Source organism: Pelodiscus sinensis, chromosome 21 (genome assembly GCF_049634645.1).
Source record: "Pelodiscus sinensis isolate JC-2024 chromosome 21, ASM4963464v1, whole genome shotgun sequence".
Classification (NCBI taxonomy): Eukaryota; Metazoa; Chordata; order Testudines; family Trionychidae; genus Pelodiscus; species Pelodiscus sinensis.
In genome coordinates, this window is record NC_134731.1 from 14,457,541 (window position 1) to 14,470,962 (window position 13,422).

The following is a 13,422-nucleotide window of genomic DNA, read 5'->3' on the forward strand; positions in this document are numbered from 1 at the left end:
AGAACAAGAAGAGTATTAAATGATGGAGCAGCAACATTCATGCAAAGACTTCAAAGTCCATACATCAGGGTCAAAGCAGGAGAGTTTGGGGCTTGAAAGGCCCTTTGGAGCACATCCACAGCTTGGATGGCACATTAATTCTTTTTTCAGAGATTCAGCTTTTAAAAAAGTCACTCCAGAGATAACCAGGAGTGAAGAGAAAAAGGAAATGATGCAGTTGCCCTTTATATTCCTCTTGCTTTGTGGCTTGTATTTCATATGTTCCAAATACAAGTTTCACAGCACACGAGCATGGAAAAGATGTAGAGTTCACTGTCCACAGGAATGCCCCAGATGCTTTGGCAAGTCATAAGTTACATCCAAGGGATGGGCAAACTACGCCCCATGGGCAGTGTCCTAGCCATCAGACCTTTTACTCCAGCCCAGATGGAGAGCGGGGTTGGGGACTTCTCCCATTCCATGTGCTGTTGCTGTGCTCGGCTCCCAGAAGCAGAGGCAGTATAACAGCCATGGAGCTCTTAATACTGCCCCTGGACCAAGCAGTAGCTCTGCAGCTCCTATTGGCCGGGAATCAAAGCCATTGGGAGCTGCAGAGAGGGCAGCATCTGCAGGCAGGCTAGTGCACTGAGCTGTGTGTCTCCATGTAGGAGGTAGAGCTAAGACATGCTGCATCCTGCTTCAGAAGCCTTTTAAATCTGCATTTGAAAGGGAATCCTCTGAACTGTCATTCATGCTAAAATTCAACACTCTACGCATGGGTCTCAACAAGGACCCCAGTTATCTTACCCATTACAAAGATAGCTTCCCTAATTATCACCTCTAATACCATTAGCTCACAGACATTTACCTTCCCCCCCATCCCCCTACTGTTCTGAAATTTGATTTGTCCTTTTTATATGTGTTCTTTTTTTTTAAATTGTATCCTTTGTATATATGGTTGTGACTATTTTCTTCCACTATTTGATCTGAGGAAGTGGGTCTGGCCCACGAAAGCTCATCATCTAATAAACCATCTTGTTAGTCTTTAAAGTGCTACATAGTCCTGTATTTTGTTTCAGCTACACCAGACTAACACGCCTACATTTCTATCACTATTAGACACAATTACAGCACTCACAAGGGAAAATGGTTTCCCTTCAGAAACACAGAAAATAAAGGTAGACCATGATGATGCAGACAAAACAACAGAGGTGGAAACCCAAAATGTGGAGATAAAAGTCTTCATATTCTCCCAATGAAATCAGCAGCAGGGTACAGAACTGGGTCCACAGCCCACCATACTGGTTAAGGTGAAGCATTAATCATGTATTTTAATACTAAATGCAGCTTTATACATAAAAGTAAATACATAAAAACTGCTCTGAAATGGTTCCTACTTTTTTGTATCTAGTCTCATATCTCTTGCTCACTCATAGCTGCCTATAATTTTAAAAGCTTCAGAGGGGTAGCCAAGTTAGTCTGTAACAGGAAAAACTTAAAAAACAAATAAATAGTCTGGTAGCACTTTACAGACTAACAAAACATGTAGATGGTATCATGAGCTTTCATGGCCACGAAAGCTCATGATACCATCTACATGTTTTGTTAGTCTGTAAAGTGCTACCAGACTATTTGTTGTTTTTTTTTATAATTTTAAAGTTTGCATTGGCTGCTAAAGCTGAAGCATAAACTCTGGAATCAAAGTTCACTTTTATATCAGTAACCTCCCTTTGCAATCAATGGTCTTTACTTGCACTCTTTTTCAGATGATTGCAAAAAAAGCTTTTGCTTCTTGCAAAACATTTGCTTTGCAGAGCTCAATTATAAGGACAAATGAGAATTTTTACATCTAAATTTTTGAAGTTTGCTCCATAAGAAATCTTTTTGTTTGTTTGTTTTTGACACTAATGTGATTGACTATAAGGGTTAAAATTTTGTCAATATTCCCAAATGAATGCTGGCCATGTGACCTGCTCCCTAGATAAGCAAGTAGGAAAGTTTTAGAGCACATTCTTCACAGTTCTTTATAACGTCAAAGATAATGGCAGCACAATTTCTGCAGGAGATTGGCAATGTAAGTGACTGCAAAGAAATGATGATTTTAGCCATAAAGTGGGTACAGAAGACATTTCCAAATGTGGAATCAGTTACCACAGGGACATTGCATTACTGGATGGAAGAGAAGCCAGAAGAATTAATCATTCTTGTAAGTAATTTATTACCTATGAATTAAGAAAGTACTTTGTAATTAAAATTAGTCTTGGTCTCCTGACTACCCAATTTAAACGGATAACATTTTTCCATGTTCAAGAAATATTTTTTGTGATCTGGATATCCAGGTAGATTTTGTTTTCTTTACTTATGATCTCATGTCAGACCTCTCGTCTCCATTCACTTCACATCTTCTCCGCGTTGCATAGGTAAGGCCTTATAAAGCTAGGTGCAATAGGACACTAATAACACTTTGCTCCTTTAAAGCATTGGGTATCCAAGGATCCCAAAGCATGCTGGGTTCAGTCTCTATGCCAACTACCATGCCTTCTACCATTCTTTCTTGACCTGATTTTGATGTATGCATAACTGTGACAAATTAAATATAAAGAAAGTTATAATCAAGCTAACTCATAAGACTGGAGCTTCAGCTGCTGTAAATTGAGGTAGTCCTGTTGAAGTCAGAGGCACTATGCTGATATATGCCAACCGAGGAATTGATTCTGCAGGAAAATTGAAAGCCACAGGTTCACACATAGGATTCTTCAAGAAAATAAACCAAAAGAAGTTCCCATCCCATTATTTATTACCAGGCATTGTTATAGTGAAGGAGGACCTTAAAATCTGGGCTCAGAAGACAAGGCTATCACAATTGTTAGCAAGGTATGAAGCATCAGGTAGCATCAGGTTCCCACATCTGACTTAATTCTAATAACATGGCTGGGGCTTTCCAGAAAAAAAAGCCCACAAATTATCAGGAGGCTTGTGATCAAATCAGGAGAGTTGGCATCATGGATAGCTAGTCACTTTCACAAGATGATTTAATAGTTTCACAGTTTACAACTATGGACAGGATGACTCTGCACACACCTCCCCCAGGCCATAGGAAGGTGCTGGTAGTGGCATAGAGATAACAGCAGGAAGCCCCACCCTAACCCCGCAGCCCTTTGGGTGGTATTGGCAGGGGCCCATGATGGGTTTTAAATCAACCGGGGGGGGGGGGGGCAGCAGAGATACTCACCCCACCCAAAGCCCTTCCCAAGGAGGGGTGCCCACTAGCCCATTAGAAAGATCTGAGGCCTGGCACTGGTCCTCAGATAAATTGAGTTTGAGACCCTTGTTATAATGTTTCTGGTAGAATCTGAGCACCAGTTACTTACACTGAAACCCATTTATTCACTGGCTGGACACCAACACTATGACTTTTCACTCTGCCTGTCTAGTATGGCTGCTGCTCCCTACTTAGTATAAGTGGTGCTGTAGCCAGGGTGAAGAGGTGTTTGCAACTGTGCTATCTAACCCTACATTAGTGCTTCTAGCACTGGTGAATCATTAACATCACTTTTTGTAACACCTTGATTTTCCAGTCTGGTCTCCCAACCAGAATCTAGTGTCTGAGATGCACCAATGCCCAGCAAAAGCATATCATGGTACAGGAAAAAGGAATGGGGTACTGGCAGCATGCTCAGTCCCTGGAGAGGCCAGGTAAGAGAGCTCTGTCTGAGGAAGCCGGTATTTTGTGGAGCTCATGGATTGCTGTTTTAGTCCTGGTTCCCCAGGTTGGTTGGTGGGGTGGAGGTGGGGAAGAGAGAGAATGTTAATTTTATCTGCAACACATTGATTCATCACAACTTCATGCTGTACCAGGTGTTCCCAGATTCTAATGGAGGAAACTGAGTGTAGAGAAAAGATAGGGCTCCAGGCAGACTCTCTAAGAAAGAAAGCTGTAGTTATGGTCTTAGACAGGCAGTTTTAATTTTCATTTGAAATCAGTTGCCAATCTCACTTCAAAAACAGCCAAGTTCTTCATCCTTTTCTTAAGGGAACATGAATTCTAAACACAAGTAGTCCTGTGGCACTTTAGGCTATATCTGCAAAGCAACAGTATTACAAAATAACCAGCATTGTTTTGAAATAACACAGTCCACATCTGCACAGCTGGCAGTTATTTCAACAATGTCAAAATACTGCCAAGCTGGAGGACTTCTTACTCTGACTCCTGCAACCCTCATTGTACGGGGAATAAGGAAAGTCAGTGGAAGAGTGCTCTGTTTTGAAGTGCTGTGCAGACAGCATCAAAACTTGAAATAAGGTATTTTGAAATAAGCTACACAATTGACATAAAAAGCTACGCAAATTGTGTTGAGTTAAGTCCTGCTGTGTAGAAATGCCCTCAGAGACTGACAAAAGTGTGTGAGTGTGTATATAGATACTAAACTCCGAGAGACTCTGGGAGACAGACCCATAGTGTCCTATAGACAACCACCTAACCTCAAGATGATTCTTACCAACAACCACAGGACATACCACACTAATACAAACCCTGGTACCTTCCCTTGCAACAAACCCTGTTGCCAGCTGTGTCCACATATTCACTCTGCTGATACCATTATTGTACCTAACCAAGTGAGTTATAAGATCAAGAACACATATTCCTGCGCATCCAGAAATATAATTTATGCTATCATGTGCCGAAAGTGTCCGTCTGCTATGTACATTGGACAGACGTCTCAGACACTTCGCCAAAGGATCAATGGCCCACAAAACAGATATTAGACAGGATCACAAAGATAAAACAGTTTCTTGCCATTTCAACCAGAAAGGACATTGTCTCAACGACTTGATTACCTGCATCCTGCTTCAAAGACCTTTTCAGACCACACTTCAAAGAGAATCCTCTGAACTGTCATTCATGCTTAAATTCGACACTTTACACTTAGGTTTAAACAAAGACATTAATTATCTTACCCATTACAAAGATAGCTTCCCCAATTATCACCTCTAATATCATTAGCTCACAGACATTTACCTCCCCCCCCCCCGCATCCCCCTTCTGTTCTGAAATTTGATTTGTCCTTTTCACGTGTTCATTTTTTTAAATTGTATCCTTTGGTATATATGGTTGTGACAATTTTCTTCCACTATTTGATCTGAGGAAGTGGGTCTGGCCCACGAAAGCTCATCACCTAATAAACCATCTTGTTAGTCTTTAAAGTGCTACATAGTCCTGTATTTTGTTCCAGCTATACCAGACTAACACGGCTACATTTCTATCTCTATTCTATATATATCTATATATCTATCTATATCTATATCTATATATATATATATATATATATAGAGAGAGAGAGAGAGAGAGAGAGAGAGAGAGAGAGTCAAGAGCTTTTGTGGACAAAACCCACTTCTTCCAATGAGATGATTATAAAGGCCAGACAAGCTCTCTAGTGAAGTTTCATTCATCCAAGTTTTGTCAGAGTGAGAGCCAGGGCTGGATTTAGGTGCAGGCAACCTAACCAACCACCAGGGGTGCCAGACTCCGGTACTGCAAGTTATTCAACAGTTTAACAAACGGAGAGGGGCACAGATTGCAGAAGATGCTCTTTGCCTGGGGTGACATTTGGTCTACTCGGTCCTGGTAGCAGCAGTTAATTAATGGAACTCTCTGAAAGAGCAGAACAGAGCAGAGCTGCAGTGTTGCCTCAGCACCTTGGCCAGGTACTTACTTCTGAGGTTGTATATTTATTCCAAATGTTTCCTTTCTGCAAATTCCAGCCTTTCAGATCTAGGCTACAAGAAACCTCTAATGCTGCCAAGTGAGCTTGGTTTCATTTCTCCTGCTGTTGTTACATTGCAGTGACAATCCTACTTACAGATTTACCTGTCACCTGGAATGTGATTATTTTTGTAATTACTTTGCTATTTTTATAAGCTAAAACATTGTTTAAATGTATCAGTTAGGAACTGCCTATAAATGTATTTGTTAAACTAACATGAAGCATGAATTTTTTTCTGGGAATTGGGTTATAAAAACATCTAAGAACAGCTTGTTCTTAACTTTTGTTAATATAATAGGGTTGCTTTTTCAGACAGGATCTTAGTGGTTGTGGAATACTACTATTATCATGTTGAAATGTACAAAGTCACTCCCCGGTAAACACAGACTTGAGGCTAAAAGGAGAGATCAAATAGATCCCACGTGTCTGCTTTTCTATTCTGGAATGAGATTTCACTCCCAATAGTGACTTCAGAGGCGAGGACCCTATGGAAAGATTGACTCACAGGAATCAAATTAGCATGTAGGTTTGCCAAAATCAAGTCAAGAATCTCAATTCTCAGCCAGTGTCACAAGGTTCAACTCACCACCACAACACCTCCTGCTGGTCATGCTGTGACTTAGCTCTATCAGCCTCCCAGGGCACTCTCTGCTAGCTCGGTCTCACGGCCATCACTTCTATGCTGTTCTTAGTCCAGACCCACATCAGTCCCTATCCACAGCATCCACCTTAGGGCACAGCCCTCAGGCTAAGCCCCAGTGCTATTGCCCTCCCGCTCCTGGGGGAGCAGCAACGTACTGTCTTGGCACTCACTGAAGAGGTCCACTGTAGAGTTCAGTCTAGCCTTTCACTCCAGAGGCAAACTGAAATCTATCCTGACCACCTTCATCACTGGCAAGTGTAAGTGGAGAACGGGGCAGAGAGAACAGGGAGCCCAACCCAGGGACCCTTTAGTGGCAGCCTCTCACTGCCCCTCCTCCAATCCTAACATCCCCAGTTTCCCTGGGCCACATTCCCACATGCCCATCACCTTTGGCTCCTGCCCCAACCTCTCTCTTCCCAGGGCCCAGTTGTCAGCTGCCCCCGCCTAACCAGGAGCTGTTCGAGAAGCTGAAATGGTAATTTTGGCCTGTCTGATGAGTCAGACACCCCTGCCCGCTGGTCCTCCCTATGACCCATCTGTGCGCCATCCTCCACTTAGCCATACCCTGCCTGCCCCCCAACCCGAGTACCCACGCGCTGCCTGCCCTCTCAAGTCCCAACACCCACATGTTGCCTGCCCCCCAAATCCCAACACCTAATGCTGCCTGGCCCCCCAAGTCCCAACAGCCACATGCTGCCTCCCCCCCAACACCCAACGCTGCCTGCCCCCCCAAGGCCGAACATCCACACCCCCCCTACCCCCCAAGTCTCAACACCCACACTCCACCTGGTCCCTGCAAGTCCCAATGCTGCCTAGCTGCCTAACACCCAACACTGCCTGGCAAATACCAGCCATGGGCAGCCAAACAGAATCTACTGTGAGCCAGGAGCATTTTGTAGGTCTTTCGATTACAGGCAGTCCCCGAGTTACGCGGATCCGACTTATGTCGGATCCGCAGTTACGAACGGGGCCGTCTCCCTGGTCTCCAGCAGACCAGGGAGAGGAAGCAAAGCGGCGGAGCACGCGGGCAGCGGACAGCCCAGATGCGTCTGGGCTGTCCGCTGCCCGCGTGCTCCGCCGCTTTGCTCCCCGTCCCCCTGGTCTGCAGAGCAGGGGGACGGGGAGCAAAGCAGAGCAAAGCCGCAGAGCCCGAGGGCAGCAGGACAGCCACGGCGCGTCTGGGCTGTCCCGCTGCCCCCGTGCTCCGCGGCTTTGCTCCGGACGCCTGTGGTACAGCAGCTGGGGCGCTGCCGGTTGGTCCCGTAGCGCCACTCTGGGCGCTACTGGACCAACCCGGCAGCACCCCAGCTGCTCTGCCCCAGGCGTCCTGATTCAGCCACTGCTGGTCAGTTTCAGCAGCAGCTGAATCAGGACGCCTGGGGCAGAGCAGCTTGGGTGCTGCTGGGTTGGTCCAGTAGCGCCGAGGAGCAGCGGCGCTACTGGACCAACCCAGCAGCACCCCAGCTGCTCTGCCCCAGGCGTCCCCAAGTCAGCCGCTGCTGAAACTGATCAGTGGCTGACTACAGGAAGCCCCTGCCCCGGGCTTCCTGGAATCAGCCGCTGATCAGTTTCATCAGCAGCTGACTTGGGGATGCCTGGGGTTCTTAAGTTGAATCTGCATGTAAGTCAGAACTGGCGTCCAGTTTCAGCCGCTGTTGAAATTGATCAGTTTCAGCAGCGGCTGAATCTGGACGCCAGTTCCGACTTACATACAGATTCAACTTAAGAACAAACCTACAGTCCCTATCTTGTACGTAACCTGGGGACTGCCTGTATATTGATTGAAAACGACCTGTGTAAAGAAATGGACTTTACTGACATAATTGAAGAATGTGCTGCCAAAAGAGCTAGACAGCTATAATAGACTTAAATACAAATTAAAATGTTTAATTACTAATGCAGAATTATGTTTACGAATGAATTACAATAGAATTAAAATAAAAATTATCCAACTAAATTAAGTTTCTATCAAATTTACCCAATTCACATTTAATATGAAAATAGCCTTCGATTTGCGCATTTGATGCATTTTTTCTATTTTCTCTCCAAAGTGGGGCCCGTGAAATTGTGCTCCCCTGGGCCCTGCAAAACTCTCATCTGCCCCAGGCTGGGAGCCTCTGGTCCCGTGAAAAAGCCGGGCGGGGGGGTGGCTGGGAGTCCTGGACCCCACCCCACCTCACCCCACCAGGCTTTTGCGCACGACCACAGGGCTCCCAAAGCCAATCGCGCTCCGCCTTCCAATCGCTCCCCTGCCCCCGCCTGGCTTCCCTCCGATGCCCCGCCAGAAATTCACAAAATACCAGACATTGCACATGTCTGATATTTTCTGAATTTTTCTACCGGATAGACGGTGCAAATACCGGACACCTGGCAACCCTAGTCACAGTTACTAATATCAGGGACAAATTAAAAATCGATTATAAGAAATAAAGACCAGGAACATTTTCTGGGGAAATATTCTGTTAAAAAGCTGGTGACTTTGTAGGGAAGAGACCTGAACATGTGACTATGAGCACAGAACTCTCAGCTCTGACACTATGGCCTTGAGCAGATGAACTTCCTGTTTCCGTTTCAACTCTAGAACAGGGGTAACTGACAGTACAGACTTACCTACTCTCTCTCAGCTCTTGGGCTGTTTATTAGTTGCGATCCTGTGACCCAATCTCGGCTCCTGTGAGTTCAATGTCACAACTCACGTGAGCTAGGATTGCGAACTTGCAGCCTAATTATTTCTTAAGCACACTGAAGGCATGTAACTATTGTTTGCTTTATATTATTTATGGTTATAAAACTGCATTTGTGCAGATCATATTTAATACAGGTAGGAAGATGAACTCCATGCCATTAAGCCTGTGTACATGAAAACAGTGTTGTAAAAATGACATAGTGCTATTGTAGGTATTGATCACAACACCTAAGTGGCAATAAAGTTAAACTCTTGCATTGTCATTATACCTATTGGCTACGTCTAGACTGGCATGATTTTCCGCAAATGCTTTTAACAGAAAAAGCATGTGCGGAAAAGAGTGTCTATATTGGCACGGACGCTTTTGCGCAAAAGCACTTTTTGCGGAAAAGCGTCCATGCCAATCTAGATGCCATTTTCACAATTGGGGCTTTTTTGCGCAAAACAGTCCTGAGCTGTCTACACTGGCCCTTTTGTGCAAAAACATTTCCGGAAAAGGGCTTTTGCCCAAACGGGAACGTCAAAGCATTTGCACAAGAAGCACTGATTTCGGACAGTAGAATGTCAATGCTTTTGCGCAAATTCAAGCAGCCAGTGTAGACAGCTGGCAAGTTTTTCCGCAAAAGCAGCTGCTTTTGCGGAAAAACTTGCCAGTCTAGATGCAGCCATTTTGTTCTGTGACAATAGGCAGCAAGAGATCTTGTCAGATCACAAGTGAAAGCGTAGGCCTTCGCCCCCCCAATAAAGAAAATGAGAGTTTTGTGATTGACTTTCAGGGCCAGAATTTCACTGCCTAATTTCATCCACCAAAAATGGATTCAGACTCAATTCATACTGTCAATTTATGTAGCCTCTCTGTTGACTGGAAAAAGGTTTGTGTTTAAAACCTGAGCTATTACACAACATCACACAAACAACTTTACGTATTGCTTATGAATTTCAGAATGGTTACTTGGGATTTCTGAGGAATTACAGATAGAAATAACAGCCTTACATCTTATAAAAGCATATTGTATGAGATAGCTGTATCATGTTTTGCACTGGTGAAGTGACAAAAAGTGATAATTTTGTAGTAAGAATTCCATCAAGTGTATATAGAACATTAAAAGCTATTGCTAGATTTTGTTAGTTTCAGATCTCATCTATAAGCTCTTAGCACACTAGAAACTGTTTATTTATCTCAGAATGATAATAGGCTGAAGTGACATTACCCACCAGAGGTTGCAGGAAGTGTTAGTATGTTCGTACCCAATGCTGAGACCCATAGAAGTCATCTTCTTCAGCCTATACACCTTAAACATCTTTCCCACCTACAGGGCAGTTTTGTCCCTAACTCTGTCAGTAGGTCTTGAAAGATTTTATCCATAGTAGGTCAGACAGAACGTGTACAGACTGTAGAAGATCCTGTTTCAAATATGGTTAAATAATAGAGAACAGGGTGCACATTATGTTATATTTATAACAAGCCTGTGCAAAGTCTGCAATTTTTTACTCCAACTCTGTAATTGTAACTCAATAGCATAGTTATCGCTGACTGAAATGATTGTTAGAACATGCTTAATTAAAGGCTTAACTGTTTGCTTGAGTTTTATTTTTGAGGTCAAATGACTGGTAGGTAATGTGTATTCACAAAGCTCATCCCATAACAGACTTTGGTGAAACTATCTTCCTCTGGAATTTATTAGACACAGATGAAATTTTAATGAAGCCATAAGTTTAGTTGTTCAAAGACTCAAGTTTCTGTGAACATGAACATATGTCCAGTTCTGACATTAATCATACTGAATATTTATAAAGCATTGTACATCTCATTTTAATGAGTTAAGATTGGTCAATGTTTGGTTCTTAGGACACGCGGAGTGCCGCTGAATTTGAAGTCAGCCATCTGCCAGGGGCAATACTTATTGACCCTCAGAGTGATACACTGCAAGAATTTCTGCAGAAACAGCTCCTTCCAGGTACAGAAGATCTCAGTAGGACACGTTAGTGGTTGTTGCAAACAGCTTTGAAGTGTCTCTCAGGAGAGAATTTTTAAAAGTGCTCAGCAAGCAGATCTGGGGTCAGAGTTTCAGAAGTGCTCTGCCCATCTGGAGAATGTCTTGGCGTACAGTGAGCTGAGATTTAGGGATGTGCAAAAAGGCCACTCTTTCATCACCGTCAGGAGCTCTTTCTCAGCCACAGCCAAGAATTTGGGCCCTAATATTTTTTAAAAGCCTTACTTGCTTTACTAACACCACCCAGGATTATGAAGACTAAACCCAACAAAAAACCTGATTTACTTTTCATCCAATATTCTAGATTATTATTATTACATTACTCACTGAGTGGCACTCAGCCTATATGGTGTGATTCTCAACCTGTTGCTTGTGAGCTGTTTGCAATGCAATCAGCATACAGCAATGGCCCATGTGACGTTCTCAGGGCCACACAAGGGCTATGTGTACACTGAGTTTTGCCAGAAGAGGCAATGTAAATGAAGCACGGATTAGCATTTTCTCATGCTACATTTGCATAATCTCTTCCGGCCTGTTTGCGCAAAAACAAGCAGGGCTCGTCTACACTAGCCCCTTTTCCGGAAGGGGCATGTAAATTTCACCAGTCGTCGTAGGGAAATCAGCGGGGGATTTAAATATCCCCCGCGGCATTTAAATAAAAATGTCCGCCGCTTTTTTCCGGCTTTTAAAAAAGCCGGAAAAGAGCGTCTACACTGGCCCCGATCCTCCGGAAAAAGTGCCCTTTTCCGGAGGGTCTTATTCCCAAACTTCAAAGTAGAAATAAGACCCTCCGGAAAAGGGCACTTTTTCCGGAGGATCGGGGCCAGTGTAGACGTTCTTTTCCGACTTTTTTAAAAGCCGGAAAAAAGCGGCGGACATTTTTATTTAAATGCCGCGGGGGATATTTAAATCCCCCGCGGATTTCCCTACGACGACTGGTGAAATTTACATGCCCCTTCCGGAAAAGGGGCCAGTGTAGACGTAGCCCCCGTGAGAACAGGTCCGTTTTGCGCAAAAAACACTTTTTGCTCAAGATCCTCTCCCTACATTCTAATAGCGTGGAAAGTAAAAGTTGAATAAAATGGACCCCAATTATTTTTTTTAAAACTCATGATTTTTGAGTTTCAGGGAGTTGGCAATAATGGATTGTAGTTATACATAGTTTTTCAAAACTCCATCTTGGTTTATTCTGTTCTATTTCAGAGAGTAAACTACATAAAAACATTGTTTGCTATTGCACCATCGGATACAGGTCTTCCATGACTGCGCAGAAAATAAATGAGTTCTTGTCAAGTGAAGACAGCCAAACTTCCAATGCTTCCCTAAAGGTTTATAATGCAGAAGGAGGACTGGTGAAATGGGCCAATGAAAGAAGGTTGATGATGGACAAGCAGGAGCATCCCACTCACCTCGTTCACCCCTACGGGGTAGTATGGGCAAAACTACTAGAGCCAGAGCTGCAAGCACAGATCTAAAGCATTTCTGCAAATCTGAGATTGATTGGGGCCTCAAATTAAGAATAATAATTAATGGGGGCCTCAACTGTGTCTTTTAGGCATAAGCATAATGCTATTAATAATAGAGAATTGCAATATGTAGCATAGTTTTAATTGATAGCAGAACAGGTAAACATACTAAGCCAGCTTTTCAGCCAGTCTAATGTGGAGCAGGAAGGTATGACAATTTACACCAGTCAGACTTTGAAATCCAAATTTAATAATTAAAGCACAGGACAAGACTCCCTGAGATCTCTTCCAGCCCTAGGATTCTATGAATACAGAATCCATCTGCAGTCTGGTGTAAAGGGACAAGACCTAGAAAATGTTGGGAACTATTCTGCAACAGACTGTTGTGCAATAACATAAGAAATGTAATAAAATCCCAGCAGTCTTCCTCTTATGCCCAGATGGAAAAGAACATTTTAGCTTTATGCACTTTTTCCTTAAGTCTTCCAGCCTGTCACTCTGTCACCCATCTCAAGCACTGTTAAATAAATAAATAATATATAATAAAAATACACATAGAATTCCAAGGTCCAAATCATAACAAATAGAACAGCAAAACAATGCATTTCTAGTATCTCTGCTAGGGCATATCTACAGTGGGGAGTTATTTTGAAATAACCCCCTTATTTTAAAACAACAAGGTGAGCACCCATGCTACCAAGCCTGTTATTTTGAAATAATGGGCTTGTTATTTTGAAATAACAACTCCTGCTTGTGAAGAGGCATAAGTTTATTTTTAAATCGTTATTTTGGGAGTTATTACTGTGAAATAACTTATTTCAAAATAACTTGGTAGTGTAGACATAGCTTTACTGTTTAAAATTTGCTGCAATCCTGTATTCACCAGATA